The sequence below is a fragment of the Medicago sativa genome, chromosome 5, assembly GCF_051527215.1.
Source record: "Medicago sativa cultivar Bolivia chromosome 5, Bolivia_mono, whole genome shotgun sequence".
Classification (NCBI taxonomy): domain Eukaryota; kingdom Viridiplantae; phylum Streptophyta; class Magnoliopsida; order Fabales; family Fabaceae; genus Medicago; species Medicago sativa.
In genome coordinates this window covers 21,399,060-21,427,053 of record NC_140753.1, presented here as the reverse complement: position 1 = coordinate 21,427,053, position 27,994 = coordinate 21,399,060, and the positions used below count along the sequence as shown (strand labels likewise).

The 27,994-nt window shown below is 37.7% G+C and overlaps 1 long non-coding RNA gene across 1 annotated transcript; it reads right to left on the bottom strand.

The window, feature by feature from the left end:
• Window positions 1–3: 3 nt before the first annotated feature.
• On the bottom strand, window positions 4–27,859 carry LOC146920971 (uncharacterized). The gene is made up of 3 exons (XR_015011957.1): window positions 25,669–27,859; window positions 25,278–25,353; window positions 4–517 (listed from the first exon to the last, which is right to left on the bottom strand). It is a non-coding gene; the product is annotated as an uncharacterized LOC146920971 (long non-coding RNA).
• Between the last annotated feature and the right edge of the window lie 135 nt (window positions 27,860–27,994).

Below are 27,994 nucleotides of genomic sequence, written 5' to 3'. Positions count from 1 at the left end.
ATATTATATTCTTGGGTTCTAGTAAATCAACTTGATAGAGACGCACCATAGGGTTAGAATGATGGTAGTATACAAGCATGTATAGGAACAAATGTTTATGACATGTTATTGGCATTGTCACATTCCCACCATTAAGTTTACAAACCTTACCAATCACCACAATCTTCCCTGACCCAGTTATGCGAACCACAACATTGTTACCCAAAACAGATTTTACGAACTCAACCATTTCCTTCGTGGACTTGACACATTTTTTTTACTTCACTTCAACTAGTACTACCCTCACACTCTCCTAGAGACTCCCTCATCATATTTTCAACACGAGCATATTCAGAAACAGAAACATTCAATAACACTTTCTTCATCTTATGAATGTTTGACGTTGAAAAGGGTGATAATTTTGCAAATATATTTTTCGGTAAAAACGACATCTTTGGTAGATTATCGCTGATATCAACCACTTGCATCATCACACCTTCTGTCAACATTCTCTCTCTGAAAAATTCACGATTGTTTCCTGCAAATATCAACCACAAAAAATAATTAGTGCATGGTTCAAAACTGCATGGAAATAAGTAACAAAGAACCTTTAAAAAAACTAATCATGTAAAACAAAGATTTTAAGTGAAAGTCAGAAACGTTTTTAATGTTAAATAATATAGGTTTAGTGATGGGAGGAAGTAAGAAACAACCTTTACAAAAACAAATTACGTAAAACAAAGATTTTTAAGTGAAAGTCAGAAACTAATAAAGAGTGTTAATATAAAGAAACAAACACAAGTTCAATAGAGATTAAAAGTTGGAGGAAGTAAAATTTACACAATGTTCTGTTCTCTTTGTTGGCATGAATGAACAATAAGTATGTATATGATTGAGAGTATTTATAGCCATTGAAAATTCCAATTGCCACGTCATTAGAGTCTCAAGTTGGGAAGCTCACATTTGAGAATTGATTAATACACACAAATCAGCCCATAAAGTTAAAATGGTTTTGCAACTTGACATTTGCTTATATTTTTAAAAGCTTATTATACATTCATTTAAAGTTATTATAAAGTACGTATTAAATGGTTTTAAATTTTTCTATAATAATTTGTCGATTTGATCTAATCAACAAGATTAAAAATATATAGTGTTTAGACACATACATAGAGATATTATTTTTTTACAATAAAAAAAATGATCTAATATTTTGTGGTAAGTGTCTCTTTATGCGTACTACTTAATAAGTATTAATAGTGTTCTAGTCAAACTTTGCAAGATATTTTATCTCTTCTTAGACTTTGTTTGCGAGTTGGGTTTTGGAGGGGAGGGGAGGGAAAGGAAAGACTTATGGAGAGGTAAACCCTTGTTTGGGAGTTTTACAAAAACAATGGAAAGGTTTTGGGGGGTTTTGAAGGGCTTTATTTGTCCAATTTTAAAGTTCCCCCAAATTGGAGGGTTTTTGAGGGTTAAACATACAAATTGACAATTTTTTCCTCATAATAATTCAAAATTCCAATTATAATTTACAAGATAAATTACAAAGTATAATATAATGTATTGATTTTAAGAGAAAAAGATGGTAAAATAGTAAAATTATCACATAAGTCCTCCATCTCCTTTCCTTGTTGGTTTCTTTAACTCCCAAACAAAGGGAAGATTTTGAAGGTGAGAAAAAACACAAGAAGGGGGGTTGAATTGTGTTTTAGAAAAATTCTTCGTTTCTCCTAAAAAACTGAACACACTGATCAGAAGCTAAGCGAGACAGCTTCTGAAGTGATAATCAGAATCTAAATGCAGCGGAATAAAACAGAGAGAGAGAAGAAGAACGACACAAAGCAATTATACTGGTTCCTTCCACAATCCGGAAGTAGTCCAGTCCCCCTTGCACTTCCAAGGAGATTTCACTATGAGTAATATCTGATTACAAATGCTCAAGCACACAAGCAAGAGACTTCCAATGCTCAAGCACACAAGCAAGAGACTTCCTTTGCTCAAGAACACAATCAAGAGACTTCCTGCTCAAGCACAACTGCAAGAGACTTCCTAACTAAACAAAATTACACAGAAAATTGTTTAAGGTTGAACACTTGATATACAATCAGAGGTGCTCACAATACAAATCAGATACAGACTCAATGGACTTAAGAATTTCTAAGATATGACTTTGAGACACAGAAATTCTAAGTGAATGCAGAACAATTTCAGCAGAGGTTTGGTACTTGTGAAAATCTTGTGAGTCTTTCGTTCAGCGTTCTTGCATTACCAATTCTCTAGGTCTTCACTCCTTTATATAGAGGTGTGAGAGAGACGTTGTGAAATTGCCAGCACACCAAAGAGTCGTTGTTGAAGCTTGATCTTTCACCAATAATCTTTTGCCTGATTTGGCTGTTGTCCTATGAAGAACAAATTTGAAATCCATTCCTTATCCAAAGGAACATCTATGCAGGCGAAACCGTATTCTGGAGCTGTTTTCTTGTCCTGTAGCGCGGACACAAAACAGAGTAGTGGAGAACGTGGTTGTACAATTCGTACAAAGTACAATGTCAACGCTTTCGTCCAAATTGCAAACACACGCCTTCAAACACCTTTGAAATGACCGTTGCAAAATCCACTAATCCTTTGTTTGTGTTTTCGAATCCAATAGACAGCTTTTGCATTGATAATTCTGAAGGTGAGAAAAAACACAAGAAGGGGGGGTTGAATTGTGTTTTAGAAAAATTCTTCGTTTCTCCTAAAAAACTGAACACACTGATCAGAAGCTAAGCGAGACAGCTTCTGAAGTGATAATCAGAATCTAAATGCAGCGGAATAAAACAGAGAGAGAGAAGAAGAACGACACAAAGCAATTATACTGGTTCCTTCCACAATCCGGAAGTAGTCCAGTCCCCCTTGCACTTCCAAGGAGATTTCACTATGAGTAATATCTGATTACAAATGCTCAAGCACACAAGCAAGAGACTTCCAATGCTCAAGCACACAAGCAAGAGACTTCCTTTGCTCAAGAACACAATCAAGAGACTTCCTGCTCAAGCACAACTGCAAGAGACTTCCTAACTAAACAAAATTACACAGAAAATTGTTTAAGGTTGAACACTTGATATACAATCAGAGGTGCTCACAATACAAATCAGATACAGACTCAATGGACTTAAGAATTTCTAAGATATGACTTTGAGACACAGAAATTCTAAGTGAATGCAGAACAATTTCAGCAGAGGTTTGGTACTTGTGAAAATCTTGTGAGTCTTTCGTTCAGCGTTCTTGCATTACCAATTCTCTAGGTCTTCACTCCTTTATATAGAGGTGTGAGAGAGACGTTGTGAAATTGCCAGCACACCAAAGAGTCGTTGTTGAAGCTTGATCTTTCACCAATAATCTTTTGCCTGATTTGGCTGTTGTCCTATGAAGAACAAATTTGAAATCCATTCCTTATCCAAAGGAACATCTATGCAGGCGAAACCGTATTCTGGAGCTGTTTTCTTGTCCTGTAGCGCGGACACAAAACAGAGTAGTGGAGAACGTGGTTGTACAATTCGTACAAAGTACAATGTCAACGCTTTCGTTCAAATTGCAAACACACGCCTTCAAACACCTTTGAAATGACCGTTGCAAACTCCACTAATCCTTTGTTTGTGTTTTCGAATCCAATAGACAGCTTTTGCATTGATAATTCTTCAATTCTTGATTCTTTGCAAATCCAGTTGATATTCAGCTTCTGGTGAAATGGCTTCTGATGATGCAGCTTCTGATGATATGACTTCCGCAGCTTCTGATGACGCAGCTTCTGATGATGTGGCTTCTGGACCTCTTGTCTTCAGAAGCACTATTCTTCAGGAGCAGCCTACTTCAGGAGCGCTATTTCTTCAGGAGCAGCTTGACTTCAGGAGCGCTTTTTCTCTTCAGTAGCAAGTTGCCTTCAGGAGCGTCCAAGCTTCAAATTTTGGTTGTTTCCATAGCTCTTTATTTGCTCATTCAGAACCAATGATGATGTAACTTTATAATTATGGTCCTGTACACTTGAACAAATATTAGCTAGTCCAATTTACAATTTTTAATACCTTGTTATCATCAAAACCCTTTAAGGTTCATTGTTAAACACATTTTGTTCCAACAATCTCCCCCTTTTTGATGATGACAAACAAAAGTATTTAAAATTGATCAATTGTTGTTAATCTAATTAACAAGTTGACTTTGGGGTTCTGAGGTTTGTAAGCTCAGAATCTGAGGTTTGTAAGCTCAAACTCCCCCTGAGTCTGATAGTCTTTAAGGTGAGGTTTGTAAGCTCCCCCTAAGTTCTATCCAGGTTAATTAAATTCATTTTTCGCGCAATAAAATTATCAGAGCTTAAAAACAAAATTGAATCATTGAAAGAATTAACTTATAGATAAGAAGAATGGTTCAATTAATTTTACTTGAATTTTGATACTCCTTCGTTCGTTCATAGCTTATACCAATAAGGTAAAAAAAATGATAGAAAGTTTTTCAAAAATTTCAAATGCCATTAATGGGGCTCAGAGCCTTTAAATACTTGTCACATATACTCCCCCTTTTGTCATTATCAAAAAAAATTTAAGCATAAAAGACAAAAAGATATGAGAAAAACTCAAACAGGAGAGAGTATAAAAGAAAGTGAACTAAATAAATCAGAGCAAAATATATGAACATGTATATCAATTGTCAGAAGCAGCTAAACAGTCAGAATCAGTAAGCATTCAGAAGCAAGAGAAATAAGACAAGATGGTTTCAGAAGCAAGGACTAAGAAATTTTAAAACAGACAACAAACAAAGAAAAAACACAAGGGTGTGCAACTAAGGGTTGGTTTGTTGTTGTTTCTTCATCTCTTCCATTTCTTCAATCTTCTTCTTCAACAGTTCTTCAAGTTGTTGTTGCCTCTGAAGAAGAGCTTGTTCCCTTTCTCTAGCTTCTTGCTGCTGCTGTGCCATCTGTTTCTTCAGAAGCTTACACAGCCTTGCTTCTCTGGTCAAGTAATCCGTTTCAAAGAAGAAAGGCTGGTTTGCCAGAAGCAGTGTAGAACTTCTTACTCTAAGACTCTGATTCACTTGCTCCATTAGCCTTCTGACTGAAGCTTGCTTGACTCTGATGCATTTGGCCTTGATTTCTTCAATAACCGCAGCTGCCCGGTTTTGAAGAGATGCCCAGGAGTCTTCATATGCACTTGTGAGATCAATTGTCCTTCTTTGATCCACCAGATTATGCATCTGACTCAGGATTGTGAGAAGCTCAGTATTGATATATCCAGATTCCAGGATGTTTGTGGGTGGATGATCAAGGGTTTCAAGATCAGAATCACTGATTTCTAAATCTTGAATGGGGTTAGGAATTGGAAAGGTAAGGTGTGTTTGTGTGTTTGAAGATGAAGGCTGGTCAGAGGCAATGTGAGTGGTAGAGGTTGAGGCTTGAACATTGACTAGAGAGATGTCAACATCCATGGGAGTTGGTTCTGGGGATTGTTCAGGTAAAGGTTGAAAGTCAGTTTCAGTTGATGGTTGTTGTGGTGAAGTTGATGTTTGATTGTTGAGTTGGGGGTCAATGATGGCTATTGGTGATTGTGGGGGTGTTGTGGGTTTTTGTGGTTCAGGTGTTTGTTGATGGGGGTTTTCTGAAACAACATTTTCAGAAGCAGCTGCTTCTGGAGTTTTGTCTATGGGTAATTCACCTGAGTAGTGGAGAGCAAGACTGTCTAAGACAGAAGTGTCTTCTTCTTGCTCAGTTGCTTGTGGTGAAAGGGGTGAAATGGGGGTAGAGGTGACTGGAATCTGACATACCTTGACTGAAGAGCCAGCTACAGAAGTGGTAGCACTAGGTGCTTTCAGAACCGCTTCTGAAGCTTTAACAGCCACTTCCTTGACTTCTTCAGACTTCTTCTTGAGAAATTTATCACAATTCTCCAGTCCTGAAGCCTTGAGCCTTTGATCCCTTTCCTGATTGTGCTGAGCTTCTTTCCTCTTTATCTCAGCTAGCATCTGAACAGCTTGCTCATCATCTTCTTTCTTCATATCAGAAGTCACTCTTTTCTCAGGAATAGAAGCAGCCCTTATTCTCTTCTTCTCCTGTAACTCTGATAACTTAAAAGCAGCAAATTCCTTAGCCATTCTGGCCTTGGCAGGAGTCAGCTCAACCATAGAGCTTTTTATATCAACAGGTGCCTTTTTCTTCTTCAGCTTGGGCTCAACTTCCTCCTTTTCTATTTCATCCAAAGCTTCATCCAGTTTTTCCTTGTGATAAACTGTTTCAGCTTTCCCCCTCTTTCTTTTGACATCCTTCTTTTGCTTGCCCTTATCAGTAATTGCTTCTGATGCAGTGGCACTCTTTACCTTCTTTACTTTAGCAGGAACAGCTTCCTCCTGAGTGCTTGCATCTTCTTCCAGGACATACTCAGCTACTGATTGAACTAGGAAATCAGAGTCACTTTCCTTAAAGATGGGAGGAAAGTCCCTGATTATCTCAGTTTCAGCAGTTGTCATCTCTAACCACTTTTCATCTTTAGGGGCTTCTTTGATGAACTTCATAGAGCATAAGCTCCTGCTACTGATAGTCCTTTCAGCAGTAGAGACTTCGAAACATCTATCAGAAGCACTCCTTGTCCTTTTTAAGAACTCCAGCACCCTTCCTTGATAAAAGATTTCAGACAGCAATCTTCCATAGGGTACTTGTTTTCTTCCTCTGATAGTGCTTTCATTTATGGCCCAGCAGAGATGATCCATTACATATCTTGGGAAGTTTATCTTTTCCAGAATAGCCATGAAGTAAATTGCTAGCTTCTGTTGATTGTTGGGTTGGTCAGATCCTCCTGCTCTTTGAAAGAAGCAATCATTACTGAATTTCACCAACATCCTGTTGTGAATCTCCATTTCAGAAGGCTTTGCATCTTTCTTCCCACCCAAAAGAGTGTTGTAGTAACCTTGTAGCAGGACATCTTCCTTCCTGACTATTTCTTGGAATCTTCCCTCTGCATCCATCCTACAAGCTTTAGCTATAACGTCCTCAGTGATGGTTATAGGAATGCCCATCACTTCAGACCTTATTTCTAAGCTATCAAATGATGTAGGATTCATATCCATGACCATTTTCCCTTTCTTTGACCCAGCTTGTTTGCTTACGACTTTTGCAGGCTTTTCATTGTACACTTCAGCTTTTAACCAAAAGTCCTTGACCAAGTTCACATATGTTGGCCCATTTAGCATCTTGAAATACTCAGACAGCATCTGAGTCTCTATCAATCCTTCCATGTTTACTTCATACTTCTTGAGTGAAGCAAAATCCACCGGTGACTCTACTTGAACTATTAAGGATTCCCATGGAATATCCATAGTCTTCTCTTTGTAGATGGACCCAGATTCTGATACGCTTTGCTTGTTTGATGTAGATTCTGAAACTTTTGAGCTTGATGATGCCATTTGATGATTGACGAAGATTTGAAGAAGATGAAGATTTTAGGGTTCTAAGTTTGAGAGAATGCGCTTACTTCGCAAGAGGTTTGAGAGCAAATGTGTTTGTTGTGAGTGAGTAGTGTGTGAATTGACAAAGTGTTAGAAGTAAAACGATTGCAATTCAAAAGAGACAAACAAACATAACATTAATGACAAAATTGGGGGCGCGTGAAAAGTACTTTCAAAGCTATTAAATCATCATTGCCCTTTTAGTTATACACCAACACATACAGGCCACGTAAGAAGTTCACAGAGTAACTACCAAGTTAGTGGGCCAGAAGTTACTTTTTTAAAAGGTAACTTCCAACGTTTCCACTAATTCAACTATTCAGAAGCAACAAATCCAGCTTCTGGACTTCAGATGCTGACGTCATCATCAGAAGCGAGTTTTCCTCAGAACCTCAATAAAGAGCTTCTGATGGACTACCGCTTCTGAACTAACTTCAGAACCTAAAATCCTATTCAGGAGCAAGCAAGCATTTAATCAGATACAAAGTGCATGTTCAAATTTTTCTTTATAAAATCAAATCTTTCAACAGTTAAAGGCTTAGTAAATATATCAGCCCATTGATTTTCAGTATCAATGAATTGTATATCTAAAATTCCTTTTTGAACATAATCTCTGATAAAATGGTGTTTGATTTCAATGTGCTTCGCTCTTGAATGCAAAATTGGATTTTTAGACAAACAAATAGCAGCAGTATTATCACAATAAATGGGAATACTGTTAGCAGTTATCTGATAATCTTCCAGCTGATGTTTCATCCAAAGTAGTTGTGTACAACAACTTGCAGCTGAAATGTATTCTGCTTCTGCTGTAGACATAGCAATAGTTGTTTGTCTTTTGCTGGCCCAGGATATAAGATTATCACCCAGAAATTGACAATTGCCACTGGTTGACTTTCTTTCAATCCTATCACCAGCATAATCAGCATCACAGAATCCAATTAGCTTATAATCTAAGGATTTCCTATAAAGGAGTCCAAGATTGGTTGTTCCTTTCAAATGCCTGAAGATTCTCTTGACAGCAGTCATATGAGATTCTCTAGGATCTGATTGGAATCTTGCACACAAGCATACACTGAATAAAATATCTGGCCTAGATGCAGTGAGGTATAACAAAGAACCAATCATACCTCTATACAGCTTCTGATCTACTTTAGCTCCTTCATCTTCTTTGCTTAAGGTGCACGTAGGGTGCATTGGAGTGTTCATCACTTTACAATCTTCAAGTTTGAACTTCTTCAGAAGCTCCTTTGTGTACTTTGATTGATGAACATAGACTCCATCTTTGCATTGATTGATTTGAATGCCCAGGAAGAACTTCAGCTCTCCCATCATGCTCATTTCAAATTCATCCTGCATTAACTCAGAAAATTCCTTGCAAAGAGATGCATTAGTAGAACCAAATATTATATCATCAACATATATTTGCACAACAAGAATATCTTTCCCAAGGGTCCTTCTGAAGAGTGTAGTGTCAACCTGTCCTCTCTTAAAGTTATTTTTGATTAAGAAATTACTTAGTCTATCATACCAAGCTCTGGGAGCTTGTTTCAAGCCATATAGTGATTTCTTCAATTTAAAAACATGGTCAGGATATTTAATATCCTCAAATCCAGGAGGTTGCTTAACATACACTTCTTCTTCTATGACACCATTGAGAAATGCACTCTTGACATCCATCTGATATAATATTATGCCATGATTAACTGCATAGGAAAGAAGTAACCCGATTGCTTCCAATCTTGCAACTGGAGCAAACGTTTCAGTGTAATCAATGCCTTCTTGTTGACTATACCCTTGTGCAACAAGTCTGGCTTTGTTTCTTGTTACTTCACCTTGCTCATTCAGCTTGTTTCTGAATACCCATTTTGTTCCAATAATGTTCTTGTGCTGAGGTTTGGGTACCAGATCCCACACATCATTTCTTTGAAATTGATTCAACTCTTCTTGCATAGCTAGGATCCATCCATCATCTGAAAGTGCTTCATCAACTGTTGTAGGTTCAATCATTGAGATTAGTCCAATCATTGACTCTTCTTGTCTGAAATGTGATCTTGTTCTTCTTGGACTATCTTTGTTTCCAATGATTAGCTCTTCAGGATGTGAAGACTTGTGTTTGAATGTGTTTCTGGGAGGATCTTCTTGATGTGAGTCATCTTGTGCTTCATCAGAAGCAGCTTCATCTTGCGCTTCTGATGTGGGTTCAGCTTCTGGACTATCTTCAGACTCAGCTATCTGATCAGGTTCTGGAGTAGCTTCAGGAACCTGTATCTCTGCAGAACTTTCACCTTGCTTTGAAGTTTTATCTTCAAGCTCCTTGTCATCAAATTTAACGTGCATAGATTCTTCAACACAGAGTGTTTCTGAATTATACACTCTGTATGCCTTTGACCTTTCAGAGTAACCTAAAAAGATTCCTCTTTGGGCCTTGGCATCAAATTTCTTTAGGTAGAGCTTGTTGTTCAGAATGTAACATGTACATCCAAATTGATGAAAGTAAGAGATATTGGGTTTTCTTCCTTTAAAGAGTTCATATGCTGTTTTCTCCAAAATAGGTCTAATATAGATCCTGTTTTGAACATAGCATGCTGTATTCACTGGTCCAAATAAATCAATATGGAGTAATTCTAAAGGTCTTGAGGTTGAAACAATGTCTTTGGTTTTAAAAGATGATTTCACAATTTTCCCTCTCTGACATGCACCACAGAGTGCATCTGAATGATAGTCAATGTCTGGTAGCCCTTTCACAAGTTGTAACTTACTAAGCTTAGAGATTAACCTCCAGTTAGCATGTCCCAACCTTCTGTGCCACATCCATTTCTTATCATTCACTGATAGTAGGCAAATCACCTTCTGATCAGCCAGTTCAGAAAAATTGATTTTATAGACATTGTCAACTCTCTATCCCTTGAACACAATGGATTTGTCTTCCTTGTTGATTACTGTACAGTTGGGTTTTTCAAAAAGCACATCATAACCATTATCACAAAATTGACTAATGCTCAAAAGGTTATGTTCAAGACCATCTACCAACCATACATTATTAATTGAGGTAGAGGAATTACCAATAGTTCCTGTACCTATGATCTTGCCTGACTGGTTGCCTCCAAATTTCACATTTCCTCCCTCTTTCATTGTTAGGCTGAGGAACATGGACTTGTCTCCTGTCATGTGTCTTGAGCAACCGCTGTCTAGGTACCATGATCTTTGCTTTGGCGCTGCTCTTAGACATACCTGCATCATTGACATTTTTAGATTTAGGTACCCATTGTTCTATGGGTCCTGGAAGGTTAGTACTTAAGGCTTTACTCTTCACTTCTTGTACCTTGTACTGTGAGTTGGGTTGCTTCTGATTAACCATCACCTTAGGTTTTGGTACTTCAGAAGCAGTAACTGTCTTCTTCTGAAACTTAGACTTCAGAACCCCAGATTTTGGTTTCACCAGACTCTGAGGAATAGGTTCTGATCTTTTCAGGATCCTAACCTTTGAAGTCTTGGAATCAGATTTGATCATAGCCTTTGACTTAGAGTTCTTTGGCTTTGAAGTAATCTTAGCCTTAGAACTAGAAGCTTCAGGTTCTGATTGAACAACAGTTTCCAACTCAGCCCCTTCTGGTACAAAGAATGTTTTCAGACCTTCCTTGATGCATTCACAACAAGACTTTAGATTGGTTTTATCAAGTTTCACTTCTGGAAAACCAATTCCTCTGCCATTGTTCTTGTAAATGCTATAAATCATAGAAGCTACTCTGCTTCTGTCAATGCCAGATATAATGAAATCTTCAAGAGCAATTTCATGATTACTTAAAGGTTTTTCATTACACTTTTCTTGTAGCTTCTGACATAAGAACCTGAGCTGATCTTCATATGTTTTACACATGAAATCAAAGCCCCTAAGTCCTTGTTCAGAAGCTTTCAGATCCAATAGAGTTGATTTTTGCTGTTGTACCAAATCAGCATATTTTTCTTTTAAATCCTTCAACTCATTGGTTCTTACTTCAAAATGTGTAAGAAGTTCTTTAAGTGACTCAACAAGTTCATCTCTGGGAATTTTGGAATATACCTCGTTTTCATCTTCTGAGTCTGAATCTGATCCAGCTTCTGAAGTTGCTGTTGCTACCAACCCAACAGCTACCTTTGCATCTTCATCAGCTTCCTCTTTATCAGATCCAGATTCACTACCCAAATCATCCCAGGTTGCCATTAAACTCTGCTTAATCTGCTTCTTGAGTTTGCTTGGTTTGAATGTAGACCTCTTTGACTTGTCCTTTGACTTTTCTCTTTGAAGATCAGGGCATTCAGCAATGAAGTGTCCAGGCTTCTTACAGTTGAAGCATCCCTTCTGATCTTCTTTCTTTGAGCTTCTGGAGTTACCCCTTCTGGAGAGAAACTTTCTGTTCTTCTTGGCCAGATATTGAAGTCTGTTTGAGAGCATGGCCATTTCAGCAGCATCTGGTTCAGAACCTGAACTTGACTGTTCTTCCTCTTCAGATTCAACCACTTTGAGAGCTTTTGATGACTTGCCTTTGGATGGAAGAGCTATTGATTTACTCTTCTTAGTAGACTCATGTTCATTAAGACTTAACTCATGAACTTTGAGAGAACTAACAAGATCTTCGACACTTAAAGTGTTTAAATCTTTAGCTTCCTCAATGGCAGTCACCTTTGGTCTCCATCTAGCAGGTAAGCTTCTGAGTATCTTGCTTACATGATCAGAAGCAACATAGCTCTTCTTTAGAATCTGTAGCCCAGAAACTAAAGTTTGAAACCTTGAGTACATCTCCTCAATAGTTTCATCATCCTTCATCTTGAATAACTCATACTGATGTACAAGCAGGAGAGCCTTTGCTTCTTTGACCTTCTTGCTCCCTTCATAATTTGAACAGAGAGAAGCAAACATAGCTTTAGCAGTGGATTTGTCACTCATCTTCATGTATTCTGCTTTGGGTATGGCCGTGACAAGAGCTCCTCTGATAATATGATGCTTCTTGTAGAGTTTCCTCAGTTCTGGAGTATGTTTCTTTCTATCCACAGCAGCTCCTTCTTCATCAAGGACTAAACCACCAACGCCGTCTTCCAGAATATCCCACAATTCTTCATCTAGGCTCATGATGTAACTGTAAAAATTGGTCTTCCACCAAGAGAACTCTTCAGCATCTCCATTGAACTTTGGAACTTTTCCAACACTGGTTTTCTTACTATCACTATAATCATGTGAGACATTTTTATAGCTAGTATCACCATCAGGAGGAGGAGTAGTCATGTTTTTCTCAGATCTTTGACTGTTGCACGGTTAAGTGAAACACAACAGACCAAGGCTCTGATACCAATTGAAGGTGAGAAAAAACACAAGAAGGGGGGGTTGAATTGTGTTTTAGAAAAATTCTTCGTTTCTCCTAAAAAACTGAACACACTGATCAGAAGCTAAGCGAGACAGCTTCTGAAGTGATAATCAGAATCTAAATGCAGCGGAATAAAACAGAGAGAGAGAAGAAGAACGACACAAAGCAATTATACTGGTTCCTTCCACAATCCGGAAGTAGTCCAGTCCCCCTTGCACTTCCAAGGAGATTTCACTATGAGTAATATCTGATTACAAATGCTCAAGCACACAAGCAAGAGACTTCCAATGCTCAAGCACACAAGCAAGAGACTTCCTTTGCTCAAGAACACAATCAAGAGACTTCCTGCTCAAGCACAACTCCAAGAGACTTCCTAACTAAACAAAATTACACAGAAAATTGTTTAAGGTTGAACACTTGATATACAATCAGAGGTGCTCACAATACAAATCAGATACAGACTCAATGGACTTAAGAATTTCTAAGATATGACTTTGAGACACAGAAATTCTAAGTGAATGCAGAACAATTTCAGCAGAGGTTTGGTACTTGTGAAAATCTTGTGAGTCTTTCGTTCAACGTTCTTGCATTACCAATTCTCTAGGTCTTCACTCCTTTATATAGAGGTGTGAGAGAGACGTTGTGAAATTGCCAGCACACCAAAGAGTCGTTGTTGAAGCTTGATCTTTCACCAATAATCTTTTGCCTGATTTGGCTGTTGTCCTATGAAGAACAAATTTGAAATCCATTCCTTATCCAAAGGAACATCTATGCAGGCGAAACCGTATTCTGGAGCTGTTTTCTTGTCCTGTAGCGCGGACACAAAACAGAGTAGTGGAGAACGTGGTTGTACAATTCGTACAAAGTACAATGTCAACGCTTTCGTCCAAATTGCAAACACACGCCTTCAAACACCTTTGAAATGACCGTTGCAAAATCCACTAATCCTTTGTTTGTGTTTTCGAATCCAATAGACAGCTTTTGCATTGATAATTCTTCAATTCTTGATTCTTTGCAAATCCAGTTGATATTCAGCTTCTGGTGAAATGGCTTCTGATGATGCAGCTTCTGATGATGCAGCTTCTGATGATATGACTTCTGCAGCTTCTGATGACGCAGCTTCTGATGATGTGGCTTCTGGACCTCTTGTCTTCAGAAGCACTATTCTTCAGGAGCAGCCTACTTCAGGAGCGCTATTTCTTCAGGAGCAGCTTGACTTCAGGAGCGCTTTTTCTCTTCAGTAGCAAGTTGCCTTCAGGAGCGTCCAAGCTTCAAATTTTTGTTGTTTCCATAGCTCTTTATTTGCTCATTCAGAACCAATGATGATGTAACTTTATAATTATGGTCCTGTACACTTGAACAAATATTAGCTAGTCCAATTTACAATTTTTAATACCTTGTTATCATCAAAACTCTTTAAGGTTCATTGTTAAACACATTTTGTTCCAACAATCTCCCCCTTTTTGATGATGACAAACAAAAGTATTTAAAATTGATCAATTGTTGTTAATCTAATTAACAAGTTGACTTTGGGGTTCTGAGGTTTGTAAGCTCAGAATCTGAGGTTTGTAAGCTCAAACTCCCCCTGAGTCTGATAGTCTTTAAGGTGAGGTTTGTAAGCTCCCCCTAAGTTCTATCCAGGTTAATTAAATTCATTTTTCGCGCAATAAAATTATCAGAGCTTAAAAACAAAATTGAATCATTGAAAGAATTAACTTATAGATAAGAAGAATGGTTCAATTAATTTTACTTGAATTTTGATACTCCTTCGTTCGTTCATAGCTTATACCAATAAGGTAAAAAAAATGATAGAAGGTTTTCAAAAATTTCAAATGCCATTAATGGGGCTCAGAGCCTTTAAATACTTGTCACATATACTCCCCCTTTTGTCATTATCAAAAAAAATTTAAGCATAAAAGACAAAAAGATATGAGAAAAACTCAAACAGGAGAGAGTATAAAAGAAAGTGAACTAAATAAATCAGAGCAAAATATATGAACATGTATATCAATTGTCAGAAGCAGCTAAACAGTCAGAATCAGTAAGCATTCAGAAGCAAGAGAAATAAGACAAGATGGTTTCAGAAGCAAGGACTAAGAAATTTTAAAACAGACAACAAACAAAGAAAAACACAAGGGTGTGCAACTAAGGGTTGGTTTGTTGTTGTTTCTTCATCTCTTCCATTTCTTCAATCTTCTTCTTCAACAGTTCTTCAAGTTGTTGTTGCCTCTGAAGAAGAGCTTGTTCCCTTTCTCTAGCTTCTTGCTGCTGCTGTGCCATCTGTTTCTTCAGAAGCTTACACAGCCTTGCTTCTCTGGTCAAGTAATCCGTTTCAAAGAAGAAAGGCTGGTTTGCCAGAAGCAGTGTAGAACTTCTTACTCTAAGACTCTGATTCACTTGCTCCATTAGCCTTCTGACTGAAGCTTGCTTGACTCTGATGCATTTGGCCTTGATTTCTTCAATAACCGCAGCTGCCCGGTTTTGAAGAGATGCCCAGGAGTCTTCATATGCACCTGTGAGATCAATTGTCCTTCTTTGATCCACCAGATTATGCATCTGACTCAGGATTGTGAGAAGCTCAGTATTGATATATCCAGATTCCAGGATGTTTGTGGGTGGATGATCAAGGGTTTCAAGATCAGAATCACTGATTTCTAAATCTTGAATGGGGTTAGGAATTGGAAAGGTAAGGTGTGTTTGTGTGTTTGAAGATGAAGGCTGGTCAGAGTCAATGTGTGTGGTGGAGGTTGAGGCTTGAACATTGACTAGAGAGATGTCAACATCCATGGGAGTTGGTTCTGGGGATTGTTCAGGTAAAGGTTGAAAGTCAGTTTCAGTTGATGGTTGTTGTGGTGAAGTTGATGTTTGATTGTTGAGTTGGGGGTCAATGATGGCTATTGGTGATTGTGGGGGTGTTGTGGGTTTTTGTGGTTCAGGTGTTTGTTGATGGGGGTTTTCTGAAACAACATTTTCAGAAGCAGCTGCTTCTGGAGTTTTGTCTATGGGTAATTCACCTGAGTAGTGGAGAGCAAGACTGTCTAAGACAGAAGTGTCTTCTTCTTGCTCAGTTGCTTGTGGTGAAAGGGGTGAAATGGGGGTAGAGGTGACTGGAATCTGACATACCTTGACTGAAGAGCCAGCTACAGAAGTGGTAGCACTAGGTGCTTTCAGAACCGCTTCTGAAGCTTTAACAGCCACTTCCTTGACTTCTTCAGACTTCTTCTTGAGAAATTTATCACAATTCTCCAGTCCTGAAGCCTTGAGCCTTTGATCCCTTTCCTGATTGTGCTGAGCTTCTTTCCTCTTTATCTCAGCTAGCATCTGAACAGCTTGCTCATCATCTTCTTTCTTCATATCAGAAGTCACTCTTTTCTCAGGAATAGAAGCAGCCCTTATTCTCTTCTTCTCCTGTAACTCTGATAACTTAAAAGCAGCAAATTCCTTAGCCATTCTGGCCTTGGCAGGAGTCAGCTCAACCATAGAGCTTTTTATATCAACAGGTGCCTTTTTCTTCTTCAGCTTGGGCTCAACTTCCTCCTTTTCTATTTCATCCAAAGCTTCATCCAGTTTTTCCTTGTGATAAACTGTTTCAGCTTTCCCCCTCTTTCTTTTGACATCCTTCTTTTGCTTGCCCTTATCAGTAATTGCTTCTGATGCAGTGGCACTCTTTACCTTCTTTACTTTAGCAGGAACAGCTTCCTCCTGAGTGCTTGCATCTTCTTCCAGGACATACTCAGCTACTGATTGAACTAGGAAATCAGAGTCACTTTCCTTAAAGATGGGAGGAAAGTCCCTGATTATCTCAGTTTCAGCAGTTGTCATCTCTAACCACTTTTCATCTTTAGGGGCTTCTTTGATGAACTTCATAGAGCATAAGCTCCTGCTACTGATAGTCCTTTCAGCAGTAGAGACTTCGAAACATCTATCAGAAGCACTCCTTGTCCTTTTTAAGAACTCCAGCACCCTTCCTTGATAAAAGATTTCAGACAACAATCTTCCATAGGGTACTTGTTTTCTTCCTCTGATAGTGCTTTCATTTATGGCCCAGCAGAGATGATCCATTACATATCTTGGGAAGTTTATCTTTTCCAGAATAGCCATGAAGTAAATTGCTAGCTTCTGTTGATTGTTGGGTTGGTCAGATCCTCCTGCTCTTTGAAAGAAGCAATCATTACTGAATTTCACCAACATCCTGTTGTGAATCTCCATTTCAGAAGGCTTTGCATCTTTCTTCCCACCCAAAAGAGTGTTGTAGTAACCTTGTAGCAGGACATCTTCCTTCCTGACTATTTCTTGGAATCTTCCCTCTGCATCCATCCTACAAGCTTTAGCTATAACGTCCTCAGTGATGGTTATAGGAATGCCCATCACTTCAGACCTTATTTCTAAGCTATCAAATGATGTAGGATTCATATCCATGACCATTTTCCCTTTCTTTGACCCAGCTTGTTTGCTTACGACTTTTGCAGGCTTTTCATTGTACACTTCAGCTTTTAACCAAAAGTCCTTGACCAAGTTCACATATGTTGGCCCATTTAGCATCTTGAAATACTCAGACAGCATCTGAGTCTCTATCAATCCTTCCATGTTTACTTCATACTTCTTGAGTGAAGCAAAATCCACCGGTGACTCTACTTGAACTATTAAGGATTCCCATGGAATATCCATAGTCTTCTCTTTGTAGATGGATCCAGATTCTGATACGCTTTGCTTGTTTGATGTAGATTCTGAAACTTTTGAGCTTGATGATGCCATTTGATGATTGACGAAGATTTGAAGAAGATGAAGATTTTAGGGTTCTAAGTTTGAGAGAATGCGCTTACTTCGCAAGAGGTTTGAGAGCAAATGTGTTTGTTGTGAGTGAGTAGTGTGTGAATTGACAAAGTGTTAGAAGTAAAACGATTGCAATTCAAAAGAGACAAACAAACATAACATTAATGACAAAATTGGGGGCGCGTGAAAAGTACTTTCAAAGCTATTAAATCATCATTGCCCTTTTAGTTATACACCAACACATACAGGCCACGTAAGAAGTTCACAGAGTAACTACCAAGTTAGTGGGCCAGAAGTTACTTTTTAAAAGGTAACTTCCAACGTTTCCACTAATTCAACTATTCAAAAGCAACAAATCCAGCTTCTGGACTTCAGATGCTGACGTCATCATCAGAAGCGAGTTTTCCTCAGAACCTCAATAAAGAGCTTCTGATGGACTACCGCTTCTGAACTAACTTCAGAACCTAAAATCCTATTCAGGAGCAAGCAAGCATTTAATCAGATACAAAGTGCATGTTCAAATTTTTCTTTATAAAATCAAATCTTTCAACAGTTAAAGGCTTAGTAAATATATCAGCCCATTGATTTTCAGTATCAATGAATTGTATATCTAAAATTCCTTTTTGAACATAATCTCTGATAAAATGGTGTTTGATTTCAATGTGCTTCGCTCTTGAATGCAAAATTGGATTTTTAGACAAACAAATAGCAGCAGTATTATCACAATAAATGGGAATACTGTTAGCAGTTATCTGATAATCTTCCAACTGATGTTTCATCCAAAGTAGTTGTGTACAACAACTTGCAGCTGAAATGTATTCTGCTTCTGCTGTAGACATAGCAATAGTTGTTTGTCTTTTGCTCGCCCAGGATATAAGATTATCACCCAGAAATTGACAATTGCCACTGGTTGACTTTCTTTCAATCCTATCACCAGCATAATCAGCATCACAGAATCCAATTAGCTTATAATCTAAGGATTTCCTATAAAGGAGTCCAAGATTGGTTGTTCCTTTCAAATACCTGAAGATTCTCTTGACAGCAGTCATATGAGATTCTCTAGGATCTGATTGGAATCTTGCACACAAGCATACACTGAATAAAATATCTGGCCTAGATGCAGTGAGGTATAACAAAGAACCAATCATACCTCTATACAGCTTCTGATCTACTTTAGCTCCTTCATCTTCTTTGCTTAAGGTGCACGTAGGGTGCATTGGAGTGTTCATCACTTTACAATCTTCAAGTTTGAACTTCTTTAGAAGCTCCTTTGTGTACTTTGATTGATGAACATAGACTCCATCTTTGCATTGATTGATTTGAATGCCCAGGAAGAACTTCAGCTCTCCCATCATGCTCATTTCAAATTCATCCTGCATTAACTCAGAAAATTTCTTGCAAAGAGATGCATTAGTAGAACCAAATATTATATCATCAACATATATTTGCACAACAAGAATATCTTTCCCAAGGGTCCTTCTGAAGAGTGTAGTGTCAACCTGTCCTCTCTTAAAGTTATTTTTGATTAAGAAATTACTTAGTCTATCATACCAAGCTCTGGGAGCTTGTTTCAAGCCATATAGTGATTTCTTCAATTTAAAAACATGGTCAGGATATTTAATATCCTCAAATCCAGGAGGTTGCTTAACATACACTTCTTCTTCTATGACACCATTGAGAAATGCACTCTTGACATCCATCTGATATAATATTATGCCATGATTAACTGCATAGGAAAGAAGTAACCTGATTGCTTCCAATCTTGCAACTGGAGCAAACGTTTCAGTGTAATCAATGCCTTCTTGTTGACTATACCCTTGTGCAACAAGTCTGGCTTTGTTTCTTGTTACTTCACCTTGCTCATTCAGCTTGTTTCTGAATACCCATTTTGTTCCAATAATGTTCTTGTGCTGAGGTTTGGGTACCAGATCCCACACATCATTTCTTTGAAATTGATTCAACTCTTCTTGCATAGCTAGGATCCATCCATCATCTGAAAGTGCTTCATCAACTGTTGTAGGTTCAATCATTGAGATTAGTCCAATCATTGACTCTTCTTGTCTGAAATGTGATCTTGTTCTTCTTGGACTATCTTTGTTTCCAATGATTAGCTCTTCAGGATGTGAAGACTTGTGTTTGAATGTGTTTCTGGGAGGATCTTCTTGATGTGAGTCATCTTGTGCTTCATCAGAAGCAGCTTCATCTTGCGCTTCTGATGTGGGTTCAGCTTCTGGACTATCTTCAGACTCAGCTATCTGATCAGGTTCTGGAGTAGCTTCAGGAACCTGTATCTCTGCAGAACTTTCACCTTGCTTTGAAGTTTTATCTTCAAGCTCCTTGTCATCAAATTTAACGTGCATAGATTCTTCAACACAGAGTGTTTCTGAATTATACACTCTGTATGCCTTTGACCTTTCAGAGTAACCCAAAAAGATTCCTCTTTGGGCCTTGGCATCAAATTTCTTTAGGTAGAGCTTGTTGTTCAGAATGTAACATGTACATCCAAATTGATGAAAGTAAGAGATATTGGGTTTTCTTCCTTTAAAGAGTTCATATGCTGTTTTCTCCAAAATAGGTCTAATATAGATCCTGTTTTGAACATAGCATGCTGTATTCACTGCTTCTGCCCAAAAATGTTTTGGTAAATAGTTTTCATGAATCATGGTTCTGGCCATTTCTTGTAAAGTTCTATTCTTTCTCTCTACAACCCCATTTTGTTGTGGTGTTCTAGGAGAAGAGAATTCATGGAAAATTCCATGTTTTTCACAAAAAGCTTCAAATGGCTCATTTTCAAATTCTCCACCATGATCACTTCTGATTTTCAAAATTTTTGATTCTTTTTCAGATTGAATTTGAGTGCAGAAGCTACTGAATACATCACACGCAACATCTTTACTCTTTATGAATTTCACCCAAGTCCATCTGCTGTAATCATCAACAATGACTAATCCATATCTACTTCCATATAAGGATGCAGTACTCACTGGTCCAAATAAATCAATATGGAGTAATTCTAAAGGTCTTGAGGTTGAAACAATGTCTTTGGTTTTAAAAGATGATTTCACAATTTTCCCTCTCTGACATGCACCACAGAGTGCATCTGAATGATAGTCAATGTCTGGTAGCCCTTTCACAAGTTGTAACTTACTAAGCTTAGAGATTAACCTCCAGTTAGCATGTCCCAACCTTCTGTGCCACATCCATTTCTTATCATTCACTGATAGTAGGCAAATCACCTTCTGATCAGCCAGTTCAGAAAAATTGATTTTATAGACATTGTCAACTCTCTTTCCCTTGAACACAATGGATTTGTCTTCCTTGTTGATTACTGTACAGTTGGGTTTTTCAAAAAGCACATCATAACCATTATCACAAAATTGACTAATGCTCAAAAGGTTATGTTCAAGACCATCTACCAACCATACATTATTAATTGAGGTAGAGGAATTACCAATAGTTCCTGTACCTATGATCTTGCCTGACTGGTTGCCTCCAAATTTCACATTTCCTCCCTCTTTCATTGTTAGGCTGAGGAACATGGACTTGTCTCCTGTCATGTGTCTTGAGCAACCGCTGTCTAGGTACCATGATCTTTGCTTTGGCGCTGCTCTTAGACATACCTGCATCATTGACATTTTTAGATTTAGGTACCCATTGTTCTATGGGTCCTGGAAGGTTAGTACTTAAGGCTTTACTCTTCACTTCTTGTACCTTGTGCTGTGAGTTGGGTTGCTTCTGATTAACCATCACCTTAGGTTTTGGTACTTCAGAAGCAGTAACTGTCTTCTTCTGAAACTTAGACTTCAGAACCCCAGATTTTGGTTTCACCAGACTCTGAGGAATAGGTTCTGATCTTTTCAGGATCCTAACCTTTGAAGTCTTGGAATCAGATTTGATCATAGCCTTTGACTTAGAGTTCTTTGGCTTTGAAGTAATCTTAGCCTTAGAACTAGAAGCTTCAGGTTCTGATTGAACAACAGTTTCCAATTCAGCCCCTTCTGATACAAAGAATGTTTTCAGACCTTCCTTGATGCATTCACAACAAGACTTTAGATTGGTTTTATCAAGTTTCACTTCTGGAAAACCAATTCCTCTGCCATTGTTCTTGTAAATGCTATAAATCATAGAAGCTACTCTGCTTCTGTCAATGCCAGATATAATGAAATCTTCAAGAGCAATTTCATGATTACTTAAAGGTTTTTCATTACACTTTTCTTGTAGCTTCTGACATAAGAACCTGAGCTGATCTTCATATGTTTTACACATGAAATCAAAGCCCCTAAGTCCTTGTTCAGAAGCTTTCAGATCCAATAGAGTTGATTTTTGCTGTTGTACCAAATCAGCATATTTTTCTTTTAAATCCTTCAACTCATTGGTTCTTACTTCAAAATGTGTAAGAAGTTCTTTAAGTGACTCAACAAGTTCATCTCTGGGAATTTTGGAATATACCTCGTTTTCATCTTCTGAGTCTGAATCTGATCCAGCTTCTGAAGTTGCTGTTGCTACCAACCCAACAGCTACCTTTGCATCTTCATCAGCTTCCTCTTTATCAGATCCAGATTCACTACCCAAATCATCCCAGGTTGCCATTAAACTCTGCTTAATCTGCTTCTTGAGTTTGCTTGGTTTGAATGTAGACCTCTTTGACTTGTCCTTTGACTTTTCTCTTTGAAGATCAGGGCATTCAGCAATGAAGTGTCCAGGCTTCTTACAGTTGAAGCATCCCTTCTGATCTTCTTTCTTTGAGCTTCTGGAGTTACCCCTTCTGGAGAGAAACTTTCTGTTCTTCTTGGCCAGATATTGAAGTCTGTTTGAGAGCATGGCCATTTCAGCAGCATCTGGTTCAGAACCTGAACTTGACTGTTCTTCCTCTTCAGATTCAACCACTTTGAGAGCTTTTGATGACTTGCCTTTGGATGGAAGAGCTATTGATTTACTCTTCTTAGTAGACTCATGTTCATTAAGACTTAACTCATGAACTTTGAGAGAACTAACAAGATCTTCGACACTTAAAGTGTTTAAATCTTTAGCTTCCTCAATGGCAGTCACCTTTGGTCTCCATCTAGCAGGTAAGCTTCTGAGTATCTTGCTTACATGATCAGAAGCAACATAGCTCTTCTTTAGAATCTGTAGCCCAGAAACTAAAGTTTGAAACCTTGAGTACATCTCCTCAATAGTTTCATCATCCTTCATCTTGAATAACTCATACTGATGTACAAGCAGGAGAGCCTTTGCTTCTTTGACCTTCTTGCTCCCTTCATAATTTGAACAGAGAGAAGCAAACATAGCTTTAGCAGTGGATTTGTCACTCATCTTCATGTATTCTGCTTTGGGTATGGCCGTGACAAGAGCTCCTCTGATAATATGATGCTTCTTGTAGAGTTTCCTCAGTTCTGGAGTATGTTTCTTTCTATCCACAGCAGCTCCTTCTTCATCAAGGACTAAACCACCAACGCCGTCTTCCAGAATATCCCACAATTCTTCATCTAGGCTCATGATGTAACTGTAAAAATTGGTCTTCCACCAAGAGAACTCTTCAGCATCTCCATTGAACTTTGGAACTTTTCCAACACTGGTTTTCTTACTATCACTATAATCATGTGAGACATTTTTATAGCTAGTATCACCATCAGGAGGAGGAGTAGTCATGTTTTTCTCAGATCTTTGACTGTTGCACGGTTAAGTGATACACAACAGACCAAGGCTCTAGATACCAATTGAAGGTGAGAAAAAACACAAGAAGGGGGGTTGAATTGTGTTTTAGAAAAATTCTTCGTTTCTCCTAAAAAACTGAACACACTGATCAGAAGCTAAGCGAGACAGCTTCTGAAGTGATAATCAGAATCTAAATGCAGCGGAATAAAACAGAGAGAGAGAAGAAGAACGACACAAAGCAATTATACTGGTTCCTTCCACAATCCGGAAGTAGTCCAGTCCCCCTTGCACTTCCAAGGAGATTTCACTATGAGTAATATCTGATTACAAATGCTCAAGCACACAAGCAAGAGACTTCCAATGCTCAAGCACACAAGCAAGAGACTTCCTTTGCTCAAGAACACAATCAAGAGACTTCCTGCTCAAGCACAACTGCAAGAGACTTCCTAACTAAACAAAATTACACAGAAAATTGTTTAAGGTTGAACACTTGATATACAATCAGAGGTGCTCACAATACAAATCAGATACAGACTCAATGGACTTAAGAATTTCTAAGATATGACTTTGAGACACAGAAATTCTAAGTGAATGCAGAACAATTTCAGCAGAGGTTTGGTACTTGTGAAAATCTTGTGAGTCTTTCGTTCAGCGTTCTTGCATTACCAATTCTCTAGGTCTTCACTCCTTTATATAGAGGTGTGAGAGAGACGTTGTGAAATTGCCAGCACACCAAAGAGTCGTTGTTGAAGCTTGATCTTTCACCAATAATCTTTTGCCTGATTTGGCTGTTGTCCTATGAAGAACAAATTTGAAATCCATTCCTTATCCAAAGGAACATCTATGCAGGCGAAACCGTATTCTGGAGCTGTTTTCTTGTCCTGTAGCGCGGACACAAAACAGAGTAGTGGAGAACGTGGTTGTACAATTCGTACAAAGTACAATGTCAACGCTTTCGTCCAAATTGCAAACACACGCCTTCAAACACCTTTGAAATGACCGTTGCAAAATCCACTAATCCTTTGTTTGTGTTTTCGAATCCAATAGACAGCTTTTGCATTGATAATTCTTCAATTCTTGATTCTTTGCAAATCCAGTTGATATTCAGCTTCTGGTGAAATGGCTTCTGATGATGCAGCTTCTGATGATGCAGCTTCTGATGATATGACTTCTGCAGCTTCTGATGACGCAGCTTCTGATGATGTGGCTTCTGGACCTCTTGTCTTCAGAAGCACTATTCTTCAGGAGCAGCCTACTTCAGGAGCGCTATTTCTTCAGGAGCAGCTTGACTTCAGGAGCGCTTTTTCTCTTCAGTAGCAAGTTGCCTTCAGGAGCGTCCAAGCTTCAAATTTTTGTTGTTTCCATAGCTCTTTATTTGCTCATTCAGAACCAATGATGATGTAACTTTATAATTATGGTCCTGTACACTTGAACAAATATTAGCTAGTCCAATTTACAATTTTTAATACCTTGTTATCATCAAAACTCTTTAAGGTTCATTGTTAAACACATTTTGTTCCAACAGATTTTCCCTCCTTTCTCCCTTCCCTCCCTTTCCTTCCCTTCCCCTCCTTAGCCTTTCCTTTCCTTCCCCTCAAAACTCGCAAACAAAACCTTAGCCGGTTTTATTTCCTACAAATGACCGATAATTGTAACTTATTAATTTTCTCCCTGTGTTCTCATTTAGTAAATGGAAAAATCATTCTAGCTTTCTCATTCTGTTACCATTTTGAGAACTTCACATTATAAAATACTAATAACTATACGTGTGTAAGTAATGTAGTGTACTCCTAGGTCTTTTCAAAAACAAAAATTAATGCAGAGGTTACATGTCATTGTCAATGAGGGTGTACATTGACTTTGGTTTTGCAGTGACCAAAATTTAATTTTAAAAAATTAATTTTGGTTAAAAGAGTACGTCAACATATTGTGTTTGGATGTTTTGCAACAAAAGTGATTTATATAAAAAATGTTGTATGCATTGTTTGAATTAAAATTGGTTTTGATTGTGCAAATTACCAACAAAAAAAAAAAAAAAACTAGAGAAGCTAGTAGGGAATGTACCAATTCCACCCATGCCCAAAGGTTGCTCCACAAACGTGTTGCCGAGCTTCAATGGTAATTCCACCTCCTGTTGCAGCTTCACAAGAGAAAAACATAAGATTACTTTTTTTGGTCATTAATATTGGCCAATTAAAACTCTATGGTCCATCACTAAATGAAAAATGACTTAAACTAATCTTTTTCAATATAAATGTCTCATTTAAATAATTTCTAGTTTTCTATAAGGCAAAATCATGACCAAATTCAGAGAAATAACATAGCAAGGTTTATAACTAATTTCATATTATACATAACTAGTCTTAGAAGTTAAAACATGCATACGTTACCGACTAGAAGAGAGAGTGGATCAAAGTTTACATTACATGGTTGTTAACTTGGGTTGTTGACTCACCTAAGTTATTCCTTTTCTGCATCCTTGCTTTCCCTTTCTTTGGTGGTGTGGTTGTGTTGTTGAGTAAACAGAAATGAATGGGAAGATGGTATATATGTGTGTTGTGTGTCTCAACTCAACGCTGAAATAGAAGTTCTCTCTCTATCACACACACTATTATTGTTTTGAATCTACTACTTCTATTATTGATACTTTTAAATTAATATCCACCAAAATGCCTAGAGTGCCCTCGATAAAACTCTTCAAATATAGGAAAATGGTTTATTATCTCCTCTTATGCCATAAATATTATATTGAAAAACAATTTATTCTCATCTTTTTTAATCTTTTAATCATTAATTTGCATATAAAATAAAAAATGTTTAATAGAAACACGGCATCTCATAAAAAAAACTAAATTAATACTGATAGAGAGAGAGGGACTTGCTCTTTGTGAAAGTGTACAATTTGTTGAAATGCATAGACACAATTACATGCAATGCACGCTATGCCCTCTTTCTTTTTGTTTAGACTTTAAAACCACGTAAAATTAATAAACTTTCACACAACCTCATACATAGCAAAGGAAATCACTTTAATTACTCAGAAACATTTCCCATTTCACAAATAAACAATCATCATGATTCACACATTCATCAAATTATATACTTTCACAAAATTGCAAATCGTCAATTCTTTCAATCATGACAACTAAGAAAAACATAATAAATACTTTCACGCTCATCCTTTGAAATCAAGAAGTATATCCAATTTAATATCATGAACTATTATTTTCATTTAAACCATGGTCAAGACAAGAGCCCTTACCTTAGATGCTCTCGTTCCAAGCCGCTGAATAGCCTCTAAATCTATACACATCAGTCTTCGCTCTGCTAACTCAATTCCAATCGACCAGGACAACCGCAAGAAAACATGATTCTCAAATGTTATAGATAGGATGATATAGATATCGGCATTTAGGTGGCGATTATAGAGAGAGGTAATTGAAGGAGAAGCTTCTCACAAGTTACTATTATATTGACGTATATTGTGCACGAGAACCACGAGAGAATAGATAATATTAATATAGCTTTACATATAGGAAGGAGCATTGAATCTTCTGTAACATGAGCTTGTAGTAATGGAAGCGGGAGTTAGTAATGGAAGATAGCAAAATCAAACTTGTTCAAATAGAAGCTTTAATTGCACATCACATGGTATAGTATTTGTTAGAAGGGACCACACACGTACAGTTTTATGTTATGTTGGACTTCTACCATCACTACCATCACATGCAACATCAAAGAATGGTTACTTTAATACATAAAACCGTGCTTGTAAAGTTCTCAATTTTAATTTATAGTGTGAAGGCTGGTATTTGATTAATTAGGAAGTGGTGTCTGATTGTATTGTTGTTGGTTCTCTGTGAAGGGACGTGGTGTAGTATTATTAACTTAGGAGAATGTAGTTTATAGATGGTATTGTGCAGAAGGTGAATCAAATAAGTATTCGGTTAGAAGCGCTTATAAGGTGCTTTTGTCGGGAATTTCCAATATGTCCAACACATAGATTGCAAATGATTCACATAAAGATATACCTCCAAAAGTTGCAATTTTTGTTTGGAGGTTTATTCCAAAACAAAATTGCAGTGAATGAAAACCTTTGCGAATTAGAGGAGTCCTTGATCAAAATTCAAGCCAATGTGATGTGGCATGTAGCGTAGAGGAGTCGGTGTCTCATCTACTCTGAGTGTCAGGTGTTCACTATGCAATATGCGGTTGGATTGGAGTCAGATCAGTTTTGTATCATGAGGAGGGGGAGCATTTTGAGCACATTGGAGGTCTTATCGAGGGTGGAAGAGTTTTCAAGTGTCGAGTCAAAGTGATTTGATTCGCAAGCATTTCAGTAATATGGAAGGCAAGAATCAGTAATTTGGAAGGCAAGAAACAACAAAGCTTTTCGTAATAAGGAATTGAGGGTGGAAAATCTAGTGGAAGAGGTAAAAATGCTTGGAACTGGTTGAAAGTTAAATCAAATATCATCAATTACCCTATTGCTCAATGGTGTCTGAATCCAAGAGCTTTCTTGGGATGAAAGATCAATCAAGTGTGGTTGATCGGTAGTCTTAGCAGAAGGTATAGGCTGGCAGGGTGCATTTGTTTTGTTGTCTGTAGCTTTGAGGTGTTTGGGGCTGATTCCTAGTTCATAGACATTTATTTTTATAATCATTGGCTCCTCAAAGTGCTTCTTGTACTTCATGGAGTGGCTTAATTTAATAAAGTTGTGATTGGATCGATACTACCTAAAAATAATTTAATACTAACGTCGTAATCTCATAATTTTTCAA